This window comes from Montipora capricornis, chromosome 6 (assembly GCF_036669925.1).
Source record: "Montipora capricornis isolate CH-2021 chromosome 6, ASM3666992v2, whole genome shotgun sequence".
In the NCBI taxonomy this organism is placed as follows: Eukaryota; Metazoa; Cnidaria; class Anthozoa; order Scleractinia; family Acroporidae; genus Montipora; species Montipora capricornis.
The window spans coordinates 18,893,759-18,906,746 of record NC_090888.1 but is presented as its reverse complement, the minus strand read 5'-3'; the positions used below and the strand labels follow the sequence as shown (position 1 = coordinate 18,906,746).

The 12,988-nt window shown below is 39.9% G+C and overlaps 1 long non-coding RNA gene across 2 annotated transcripts; it reads left to right on the top strand.

Moving 5' to 3' along the window:
* Positions 1–370: 370 nt before the first annotated feature.
* On the top strand, positions 371–11,036 carry LOC138051709 (uncharacterized). 2 transcript variants are annotated; one of them, XR_011132885.1, is made up of 3 exons: positions 371–651; positions 9,118–9,381; positions 10,745–11,036. It is a non-coding gene; the product is annotated as an uncharacterized lncRNA (long non-coding RNA). The 2 variants fall into 2 exon arrangements; XR_011132886.1 differs by lacking the exon at positions 10,745–11,036 and adding an exon at positions 10,363–10,462.
* Positions 11,037–12,988: the final 1,952 nt, after the last annotated feature.

Below are 12,988 nucleotides of genomic sequence, written 5' to 3'. Positions count from 1 at the left end.
AACAACATGCATTTCCTTGTCTATTCCAACATTGATTGGGGGAGGGGGGACATGGCACTTTAGTGGGATTTTGACAGTTATCCTTAGTTTCTGGCGTGTGAGAGGTTTTGAGGCCCATCTTGACATTACCGCCCCAACTACTTTTGCCACTGACTGTAACATCCCGTCACTGTCCCACGAAAGACTTGACAAAGATATTCCAACGAAGAAAAGTAAAGCTTATTTATTGGTTCAATAACAAGCAAACTCGAGCAGACCACGTGCAACCGTAATCCGGCCAATCAAAGAGTGCCATGTGGCACACGCTGAGAGACCCAAAGGACGACATGACTTTTGAACTTTCTCCTTTACAGCTTTTTCGTATCTGGAAGATATTTTTTGGTAAATTATGTGAACGGTTGGCTGTGTTCGTTCCTTGGCCAATTTGAGTTATTTTTAAGTTTCCGTCGGATGATCCTTCGATTCTTAAACAAGATTGGATCCGGCGCTCAATCGTGATTGTTTCCTTTGTATCATCGGTATGCCATTCAGTTGACGGAATATCTTCGATCTTCCAAGCTGAGAAGTTACACAAGCAGCTACTCTCGTCAGGCATATCAAGAGGATATTAAGCCGCTGTCGCAAAGATTGTTTGACGTCTAAATTTTGAAGGTATGTAAGGAGAAAACGCTGTTTAAAAGACAATATGAGTGCATGGGAGATATGTCAAGTAAGCGGTGTAATGGCGAGCTCTTGTACAAATCTCATTCAGATCAGACGTGATAAAATGTGATTGACCTTAAGAATACAAATCAATCGGTTCCCTTTAATTATCTGGAATAAACAGTTGACTAAAGTTAGATAAATTTAAGCTTCAGCCGGAGAACCAGGCTTAATTCGAATCTCGACCGAAATGGAAGAGACATTACGGAATGAGGGGATGCCATCGCCTTCGCTTTGTATTGGTTTAGTAAAGAGACAAGCACAAGCAACTCAGCATAAGCAAAGTGCCTCGCCTTTTGTGTAAAAAACCTTTTAAACTCGCGGGTACTGAAGCGTAACACAGAGAAAGCTAAAGGGACAAAAAATTCAAACCACCTTTATCCTAACACAAACCTCGCAGGAAATTGTCACATTCAAATTCCTACTAGAAAAATCCCACCTTAACCAAAACAATTGTTTTGTGGATTTTTCTTTTTCGTAAGGCAAGTTCATACTGGCCTTTTAGGCTAAGTGCGACAGAAACTCAAGTGAATTTGAGATTAATCATATGTTGATGTCTTATCCGGCGCCTTATTTTGTTGGTACTCTCCTCTGGAGATACCTCGTTCCTAAGATTACAAAGTAAGGTACTTCAACTAAAATAAACCCCGTTCACATTCAAAGTAGAATCGTCTTACGTCCCGAGTATGAACCCGTATATGCTTTCACCTATTAGAATAGAAAAAAATATGCGGTAAAAGTAATTTCCTCTATCAATAAGTTTCGATGTAGTGTTTTTTACAGTACAGAACCAAACTCCCAAATTCCAATGATTTAACGTTGGCTGAAGGACACAACTGTCTTGTTGATCGTTTCCTTCCGGTTGGAAATGTCAAAATCCAATCTGGATTATCTCTATTTTCTAGTCATTAATTTCGAGGTCGAATATGACAGGGGCGTAGCCAGGCTTTTTCCAAAGGGGGTCGCGCTGTGTCAAACAGAGAGTACTCACCAGATTGTTGCGTTTTCGCCACCAGAATATTGTAGGTTGTTTGCTTGAAAAAAGGTTCACAAAATGGAGTCATGGGCATCCCAGCCCCCCCCCCCCCCCCCCCTCCCAGCTACGCCCTTGTATGACCGCAGTAGAGTCTAGAATCAACAGACGACATGATTCAACGATGCTTTCTGTTACCCCAGTGCTTCCGAGAACCGGATACAGCACTACTAATACCCTGTTCACACCCAAAAAACATGTTTAATTAAACAAACTCAAGTTAAGTAAGCCCAAGGAAAACACCTGGCAAGACTGGCAAGATTGCAGCATTTGCTGATAACTGCCTGTTTGATCGCGCCTATTTTCTGGAAATGCGTTCGCCGTACTTTTACAGCAAAGTATCGCAACTCAGCAGTCTGTGTAATGAAGTTAGAAGGCTTGCAGTGTGATGCCCTTCCGAAATTGCTTCTCTCGCGTTGTCACAGTATCTCAGGATATCTGTCTGCTGAAAATGTCATCCATCGTTTCCTAAATGGAAATGGACCCATGCAATATGTAATGATGATATGTTAGTCGTAATATAGTGAAGGCAAGAACGTTTAAAGTTCAGCCTTATTTTTCTCACAAGCATGGAAAAGTTCGGTTTTAAGTGGATGCCCGTCCAAACTGAGTCTTGGAAAGTCAGTATCAAGGATCAGGAATCCAGGATCAGAGATAGATTCCCGCGAAACAGCTAGATAAGTAGGAAAAGTAATTTGTTGAGATAGAAAGAGCAAATTTCTTTCTACTTTAAGTGTCAAATCAGCAAAGCCGATGTTCATGGAATATATATTCCCTAGCGTAATTGTTGAGGAGAGAACTCTCGCCCCCTTGAGACATTAGGATATCTCCACTGACCTGCGACTTTGTGATCATACAGTGCTGAAAATTTGGGGAAAACACAATGGAAATTTTATATGATCCCGAAACGACCAAATTCGATAACCTTGGTTATCAAATTGGAACATGCATGCGTGGCTATATCATTTCAACTTTAGTTTTAGTAAAATTCAATTGCCGTCAGCGTTGGTGAAAAATTTACGCAGATTAGTGAACTCTGTCTCTTCCCAGTGAAAGGCTCTAGTGCAAATAATTGTTTTGAAATTAAAATGCACCTCTCACAGGAAATTCAAGGTTTTAATTCGTTTCATTTCAGACTATATAATTTACGATCGGGAACAACCTCCCCAATTTCTTTTATACCAAGACCTAAACGGTTTGGCCCGGGAATTCTGCATGTGCAGTTAATTAGTAGTCCCACTGGAAGGCCTGATATCATGGGAAATATGGTTTATTATTTGATTCTTAATATTCAATTGAGTGTTTCGCATAATCTATTTCATATACCTATTGCATCCGTTGTAGTATATGACCCGTCTTTGTAATTCAGTCTCTGACTGCAAGAACGTGCGAAATAAACTATTATCATAATTTTTAAATTTTTTTTTAGATGCTCCCTGATCCTTGATCCTTTATCCTTGATCCTCCCTTTCTCCATCCTTGATCCTTGATTCTGATATTTCAGCAAACCTAACGATACACGCCAGCCTTTCCCGTGTGGATTATGGAGAGAGTCTGATTCATGGTTTTCAGTAGGAATATGTCCTTACCCTGTCATCCTCACTATCCAGTATTTTGTACCCAGTTTAGTAGACAGTCCAGGTTGTGTTCTTACTTTTATCATCCCTGTAGAGTATTTGATACGTTGTATTATATGAGTTCACTGACTCCTGATGCAAGTCTGCGGCTGAAATTCTTCTCACTGGGATCTTACGGATTACACATAAGCGGACTGAGAAAGTTGGCAGTACTTCTTTTCCTGAAGTGCCGAATATTATTCATTGCAATTGCAAGAAAATCGAAGAGAGCGAGACTTAACCCTTTTAAGTATATTTCAATGGAACATTCCTCCAAATTCTTGTCAAGGTTCGCCGAAACCGCCTGTGGTCAGTAGGAGTTGTATCATTTACAATAAAATAATTGTATTGTTTATTTTTGTTTTGACTTCTATCGGAAGTAATAAATCCCTTCTCGTCATCACTTTGAACAAGATATAGTTGATTGTGTATTAACCATGACTGTGATCTGACAGCCGGAAGTAAGCAGTCGCCGCAGAAGTTAAGTTTGCGTGTCTCAAACAGAGATGTAGAGCGAATTTTCTTCTGGCAATATTTTCTGGTTTAAGCAGGGCAGGACATGGCTCCTTCAGCTCTTCTATAAGGACCTGGGAAATAAGGAACGACCAAAACAAGACCACAACTTTTTTTTATCAACTCATCCAGTTCACCGTTTAAGACCACTGAAAGATCCTACTATACACAAGACACCGAACTTTTGCGAAGAGACTGACCATAATTCTTGAATTCGTACGTGTCGGCTATCGAAATCATTTTGCTATCGGGAGCAGAACAAACACATTTTACACAACTATGAGCAACAACGAACTCACCTATGATGGTCATCAAATTCGCCAGCAGACGTAGGCGAATTCACCAGTGGGCGTAGGCGAGTTGGCGTAGGGGAGTTTGCACGTAGGCGAGTTGACCGGATACCTTCAAATCTTGCCAAGTCTTCACTGCATTGTGTTTAAGCAAGAGGATCTTCATATCATTACATACTAGCCGCACTATTTAAGAAGCTTCGAAAACGCAAGGTAGGCAACTGTTCTGAGTTTTTCGCTTACCCATTGCTTAGTTTGTAGATTGTAAGAACTGAAGTCCTTAATTGAGACGAAATGCAGCATTTTCATGAATATCGTGATCTTAGCAATTTAGAAAACCCATGGGAAAATCGCGAAAGTCTAATCATTATATTTACATTTTGAAATTGTAAATCTCTGGAGCAAATTTGAAAACCACTGAAGCATTCTTCGCTTATTTCCTCGCAGTCATTGTTCAGTTTTCCAAGTCGCACAATGGACATTAATTTAAAGGCTTTTGTTTTGGCTTCTTCTCAACATACCTGTATTACTAACGACGCGAATCGACTGAAATTTAGGTTATGTCGTGGTACCTCAGTCAATGGTTATGTGGAGGACGTGAGTAGCGGATCAGATAGATTTGAAATTTTCTCGCTTTAAAACCACACTGTTCACACCAATGGTATTCCTGGAATGTTGGTACACATCTTCCATGTCGAACGACTTCGATCGATTAATCGCGAAATGATTACAGCAACGTTAAGTTAGGCCCGATCTAAACGCCGCTCCGCTCATGTACCGAACCTAACTCAATAAAGTTCGACTAAAGAGCGACTTTGGAGCGACGGCTGATTCATACGCTGTACGTGGGTCGAACCAAACTGAAATCTATACAATGGAAAAGGGGCCAAGGTACAGGTAAAACTTCGGAGTGTAGCGTGGTAAGATTATAAATTATCACAATTTATGCGTTAGGTTCAACACATGACAAGAGCGCTGTGTGAATCAGCCGCCGCTCCAACGTCGCATAGTGCGACAGACCCTGCCGAAGGTAATGTTGCTGGCTGCTCCAAACCTAACCTGCCGAACCAAACTGATTTAAACGCCGCTCTTAACTCATCAGTTAGGTTCGGCGCATGGATGGAGCGGCGTTTGGAACGGGCCTTACAGTTTCAAATAACGTACTCGTAGCCGGCGAAACGTCGTCCTTTCTTAAGCTCCTTATTTATGTTGGAAAACACTTTCGGCGAGAGACAGGATATAGTTTACACAACGACTGTAAATCGGAAAATACAGTATCTATAGAGCCTGAAATCGTCATACATGTCTCTGAATATTGATATGTGGGGTCCGCACCCACTTGTTTCTTCTGTCGGCAATGATCCCACATTTACCACCATGATCCAATCTCTACATGCCGAACTTAAAAGCCGTGTTCACAATAGGGTTCGATTATGATGGAATTATAAGCGAATTCCACGGTAAATTTTACTCTAAAAACCGATATCGCATGAATCACAAAGCGATGAGTACGATATTGGTTTTTCGAGTGAAATTTTTCTTTGGAATTCACCAGTTTGGCAATGAATTTTTCTTGAACCGCATGAGTTTTAAAGAAAACAAGCACACCCTCAGCGAGCGAATGGAAAAGTAAAAAAGCCATTTCAGAGTCAACTGTCAATAGCCAGCGAATAGGAATCACGCTAAAATTTGAAGCCATTAAAAAAGCACTTTGTCAGTTCAAGGTCAAAGAAGAGTTTTAGCTATGTACTTTATTCCACTTTATCTCTGAAAACGAGATCATTCACATTTTGATGTACTTCATTGAAACACGCCAGGTTTCAAAGAATCGGCAAAATACGGCGATACAACCAAGAAAGGACGAACTTCAAGCAAGATCCGCTCCAACACTTAAATGACGTTTAGTTGCTTTAAACAAACTTCTGAAAAGACAAGCTAGTGAGATTTCCCCCTAATTTTACGAGAACTCATTGCGATTACGTGTTTAAAACATAAGGGCAAAATTTTCTCAACCGATTAAAAAGCACTTGTTCGCTCGCAATTTTATAGAGCGAAACAGTTAAACTAGTTACAGCTACAGTGCGTAATTGAACAGAATGGTGAACACGTGGTGGTATGAGAAGACGAAAGTCTCGAAACTCCTAATCGTTTTATGGACCGAAGATTTGGATTTGTCTCTTCCATTCTCGGAAGCTATCCTTGGTTCTCCTCTCGCCTCTAGCATAGTGATGGTAATCGTGGCAGCCAAGCGATACGGTGCCATTTTGTGACACACTGGAGGGTTACCCTACCTATTGTATTTGAATTTTTGCAGATGTCAACAGAACCCCAATAGGCCACTTCGGAAAATACCATAATACTCTTTGTTTGTCCCCCTAATATTTGCATAAGCATTGTCACCAGTTTCTCTTGGGACTTACAACGGTCCCAAGAGAAAACAAAAAAATTGCTTATGCAAAATTTGGGGGGACAAACAAAGAGTATTATGGTATTTTCCGAAGTGGCCTATAGGACTCTCTCGATACATTAAAATTCAGCTTGATACTGAGGCGGTGAGGACAAAGACAAAGTAAAGTGGATGATATGGAAATATTTTCCCTTTCCTTCCAACATGTGTCTATTGTTTTTGTCCTCACTGCCTCACTATCAAGGTGAATATTTGATATTTCGAAAATGGCCTATTGAATTAAAATTATATGGAGTATGGAAGCCTGAATTATACTTCAGTTGATCATAATCAACGTCGAGTGCGAACCGGCTTTATTTACTTATGTGTTTATTCAATAATAATAATAATAATAATAATAATAATAATAATAATAATAGCAATGAACTTTTTGTCATGTTTTAAAAACGAGCAGCAGCCTTGTTGACAAAATCCTTCCCAAAATCAACACGATATATCACAAATTGGTCTTTTGCAAAATGCAAGGCTGAACAAGTCTAGATACGAACATTGTTAACATGACGGCAGAGTCGTTCTCTTCCAATTCTCGCTCCGTCCAAAACTCCTAGATATATCGCTCTCAGTGACTGTCGTTGAATGAAAAGCCGAACTGAATAAACGGGAATTGAACGGTAATTCCGATGTTTTCGGATAAAGGTATTTCCTTGAGAGATAAACAAAAGTGGATTTTTTTTTCGTTGAAGGTCGACTTTGGAAAATACAACTCAATTTAATTTCCTCCACTTGCGTCTAAATCTATTTATTACTTAAGGTAGTTAAAAGTGTTTTCGCAACGTTTCAACTTGGGGCCGGGTCGCTCGAGGCTACAGAAAAATTGTTACGAACTTCCAACTTCCGAAAAATATGGTAAACCCAATTTTTTGTTTGGTATCCTGACAAAAAGATCGGCCTGCCCGCATTAGACACGGGTTCTTCTGAATTTTGATATAGTTTGACAAAAAGTTGTAAGGATCCCTCAAATGGACGTTAAGCTGACAATATTATTGGCATTGCAGGGATCCCACCTTCCAAGCCAAAATAAGATCAAGTCGCAGCTGTGAACGCAATGTTAGCAATTGCGTAAAGAAGCCTGAAAAATTCAGGACTTCAACGGAGTTTGAAACCGTGACCTTGCGATGCCGGTGCGACACTCTAAGCAACTGGGCTTTGAAGCCACTGATGTTGGGAGCTACTCATTTGTGGGTTCAAATGTTCCCGTGATTAATGAATTAACGAACAAAATGTTATATGAAATGAATCCTATATTGAACTGTGGATAGGAAATAAAGTGAAGCCGTGATCCTCGCAATTGCTTAGAGAAGCCTGAAAAATTCAAGAATTCAACGGGGTTTGAACCCGTGACCTCGCGATGCCGGCGTCGCAAAATATCATTCAAGTCATATATCATTTTGTTGAAAATAAGAGTGCTGCCCGCCCAATTATTATTATATATCTCATCCAACACAACTATAATTCTCGTTGGGGTATGGTACTTGGTTGAGGCAGGACCGCACCCAAATAGCTAGGGTCAGCAACAATCAAAGGACTATTCAATTCATCCTTGAGTTCCGATTTCCTTTCCTTCTATAAGATGACCTTCCTGAGAATATGAGCTATTTCAAGTAAACTCACTTTCTGGATCATCTCGAACGATACATCTCTTTCCAGTCTGCCAGAAATACCCGATACATCTTTGTAACTGTTCCCAGAGTTTTTCCAATCACAATTGGTACCACCTTTGTTTTCACTTGCCATATCCTCTTCAGTTCCCAGGTTAACTCTCCGTACTTGTCCGTTTTTCCTCTTCCTTATTCCAAGATGTAGAGTCTGCAGGGATCGCAACATCTATTATTATGCACTCTTTATCCAGTTTCTTCACCAGGACAATGCCACGCCTCCTTGCTTGGATCCTCATCATGTTTAAGTCCCAGAGCAGTTTCACCTCATTATTTTCGCTCGCTGCATCTGCCCTGTAATTGTACCATTTCTATGCATTTTGTAGTGCGTACTTCTTTGCCAGGCTCCAGTGAACTGCTGTGCCTACACTGTCATTGCTGCCTTTGTATTCTGACTATGCTATCGTGCTGCATTCGCACACCAAGTGTGTTACCGTCTCATCGTTACTCTGGCACATCCTATGTAGTGGTGAAACCGGGCTGTTTCTCATTTTTCGCGTTCCCGTAGTTGGCGCGAAGTGCTTGGTACTCCTTAGCGACTACTAAGAAACTTTCCGTTTCTCCCTGCAGGCTGCCCCAACTGTACAGTCTTGTCTGTCTCACATGTTGACCATGCGTGACCTTCCCTTATCATACATCCTACTTTTTCGTTTCCTTTTGTTGTTATTTTTAAGCCAATTAATAAGCTATAATAAATGGTTTCTCTGCCTCCATTGTCGTTGAGAAAAACGACAGTGGAGGCAAAGAAGAGAGACCCGGGGAACGAGGTTGGTTAACCATGTGAGTGTCGGACAAATTTTCATACTTGTTAAATTGAAATGCATTTTGTTTTTTATCGTAGAAAAGAACCAAAAGAGCGACCAAGACATCTCAAGTACCAACCTTTGAGATAATACACCTTATTCCAAAATGGCCGCCATTTTAGTATTCTTTTATTTCCATGCAAATTGGTCCTTATGGCCTCGCTTTCAAACGTAAAATTCAAAAGAATATTTAAATTTGAACGAGGCCATAACGGCCAATTTGCATGGAAATTGAAGAATACTGAAATGGTGGCCATTTTGGAGTAAGGTGTATGGCCTTACTTGTCAGAATCTGACCAACCGTAAGTAACTGCTACGATATATGTTGGAGAAATGTTTCATTAACCAGTCAGTCTAGGATTTTATTGACTTTGGAGGAATGGTTTTGGTCCTATGGAACCTTAAGGTTAACTGAGTTGAGGTGGAACTGATGGCAAATATCGTTATGCAGGAATATCTGATGTGGGGAAGGGAAAGCTGGGTAGGTTGCTTCTTGAAAGCCTTTCGATGGAAGGTGTGGTCAGTAGATCAAACTAAGGTTGATCATTTCATTTATTTGACTTTTTTTGGTGACGGGCTTTTCTAGAGGCTAGTTTTATCTTGCAAATATCTAAAATCAGTTTACTTCCTGCGGAAAAATTTGGCTACCAGAAATAGAAAATAAGTGAGATGCAACCTTGAAGATCAGGATATGATTTTTTTTCTTTTGTCGTGATAACGGTGGGCAGGGAAGAGGAGGGGGAAGGTTGGAAATTCAATAATTGAACGGCTAAGGCTCCAATGCTACGGGAAGTGGGATACTATTGGAGCGCTTGAGTGAAAGGGCCTATTGTGTTCTCTCGATGTCCTCAAGTGAAATCAATTTCTTGTTCCTCTGTATTATTGGACTTGCCAGCTGAAACCTTATTTCCGATATTTCGTTACATAGTATATTCTGGTGCTTTGATTCAAGAAGAACACATTCGCCCTCTTAATGGTCGGGAAATGTGAAGAGTATAGTTGAATACCACCTTCTCTCTGTCAACACTTATTTGCTTATGCAGGTAGTATGTTCCACACCCAGGGTCGGCTCCTGCTCTTAACGTTTGTCTCCCGCAAGTTTCTTTTTTTCCCAATGCTCTGTTTTTCTACTTAGTTTTCTTGACGCATTCTGTTCAACGCCTACCTTAGCTTCTTTAAGCACTTGCTCAGTGACTGAGCCTAAAATCAGTGATCGCCTTGTACGTCATTAAGTATACAATAAACAAGATCAGCCTATTCCTGATGTCAGTCTGAATCAACAGAAAATACTGGTTGCCTTTTTCTGTCCGTGCGTGGTAGACGTCAAACGTGACGAGTGGCTGGACACCACCTTGTCGCTGTGAACATTTGAGTGCCAACAGCACACCAAGATCATGTTCCACATAGGGTAGGCTCCGACTCTAAGCGTTTTATCATCTGCCTCTTTGCTTCTTTCTAGCCTTTTTTCTCTCATGCATTTAATATTCTTTTGTTTTTTTTTATTCCTTACCCTGTGTAACACTTGTCGATATTTTGGAGTTATTTTGGGGAAACGTTGTGCCTGCACTGCACTGGAGTAACGCCTACTATTGCGGGAAAAAAAGTAAAATAAAACTGCATTCGACTTCAGCCCATATATAACTTGCACTGAAATTCTCTTGCCAGGAGAGGGGGTCTAGATCCTGCCTGCTTCCCAACTCCTTTAACGGAACCTCCCTTGCGGTTTCGCAGTGGAAATTAAGGATGGCACTTATGGCTGGGTGTCGATCCAGCCGTCTCAACTAAAACAAGCCATTATCCGGACCGGTTTCGACTTTAATGTCTTCTTCAGTGGAGTTTTACAGTTTCAGCTTGTCCGGTCGCTTACGCGCCATTGGACTTAATGCATTAACTCGTTAGCGACAGTCATATAAACTGTGCAATTAAACAATTATATCTATTACGTCAGTGTGACGTCGATAATTTGACAAACAAGCAGTTTTAGTTTCAAACGAAATGATGTTTCATTAAAATAAATGTCTCCATTCTGTCCCTTGTTTGACCCTGTGATCGCATTTTCTTGCTGCTTGTGCCTCCTCGTCATCTGTTTGCCACTTGAGAATTATATAGCTGAAACTGTTTCTTCTCTGATGTTAATGGCGGTGGTGGTGAAATCTTGCGCTTTCCTTAAGTCTTACAGCTCCATCTAGACAAGGCGATTATATAACTTGCGCTGAAATTCTCTTTAGATCCTGCCTGCTTTCCAACTCCTTTAACGGAACCTCCCCTTATATATATATATATATATAATATATATATGTATATATATATATATATATATCTATATCTATATCTATATATATATATATATAGAAAGACGGTTATGAGTGCTTCCTGAGCCAACAAAGATGCCAACCAAAAGGATCACAAGGATTCACAGTCCTGATTCGGTAGATGATAAAAAACTGGTTAAAAATGAAGCCGAAAATGGACAACTTTTGGTTTAAAAACTATAAAAAAATTTAAAATTCTTTAAAACGTTTCGGTCTCTCGACCTTCTTCAGTTACAAAAGAGTCGGTAGAAAAATCTACAACTTAAATAGGGTTTTACAACAATGAATAAAAACCGGTTACATAAGAAATTCAAAGAAAACAATAGGAATCAACAAAACAATAGGAATCCCCGAAGGGGATTTTCATTTTTTGCTCTCATCGCCAAAACTTAAGGAGCTTTTTCCACCGAATTCCATAATTTCATCCTTTCGCAGGTCTAAGAACCTCAAGGAAATTCTGGCACCTTCTAAGTGTAGAAAGGGCTCACCAGAGTCGATTACATTGCCATCAGCGGGGTGTTTCACTTGCAACAAAACCAGATGCGATCTTTGTAAGAATTTCTTGGTCAACTCGCAAACCTTCTCGAGCGCACAAACGGGTAAAACATATTTTGTTCGGCAGAAACTCTCGTGCAATTCAGCGAATGTTATTTATTTGGTTCATTGCAAGAAGTGTAATCTCCAGTATGTCGGTTCTACCACGACCGAGTTTAAAGTTAGATTTAGAAATCACAAATCTTCTATGAAAACAAACAAAAAAACTTGCGAAGTTGCCTCACATTTTAACCGAACCCCACATGTGTTATCGGACTTTACATTTCAATGTATTGACCAAATTCAAAACAGTACGTCCGAGAACACTGAAAATTTACTCATCACCAAAGAAGCATACTGGAGTGCGCAGTTGTTTTCCCTTTCACCTTTCGGGTTGAATAAAAGACAAGAATTCCATTCAAAAAATCGCATCCACTATACTTGACTTTAGCGGACTTAGGGCAAGTTGTTGCATATTTCTTTAGGTGTTTTTTAACACTGAATTTTTATTTATTTATTTATTTTTTTTTAAAGTCCTTTTGTATGCTCTAGATAGTTATAAGTGTTAATTGTGGTTATTTCAGTGTTCAGGGGCCCCTTCGGGGATTCCTATTGTTTTCTTTGAATTTCTTATGTAACCGGTTTTTATTCATTGTTGTAAAACCCTATTTAAGTTGTAGATTTTTCTACCGACTCTTTTGTAACTGAAGAAGGTCGAGAGACCGAAACGTTTTAAAGAATTTTAAATTTTTTTATAGTTTTTAAACCAAAAGTTGTCCATTTTCGGCTTCATTTTTAACCAGTTTTTTATATATATATATATATAATATATAATATATATATATATATATATATATAAGGGGAGGTTATATATATATAAGGGGAGGTTCCGTTAAAGGAGTTGGACTTGGACTTGGACTTGGACTTGGACTTGGACTTGGACTTGTCCGCCTGTGAATCACATGTTGATCCAGCGTTATCACATAGAAAAACTGGCCCATTAGGGAGTCCCACGTAAATGCCACACATTAAATGATAAATCAGCCATGTTGCCAGCATGGTT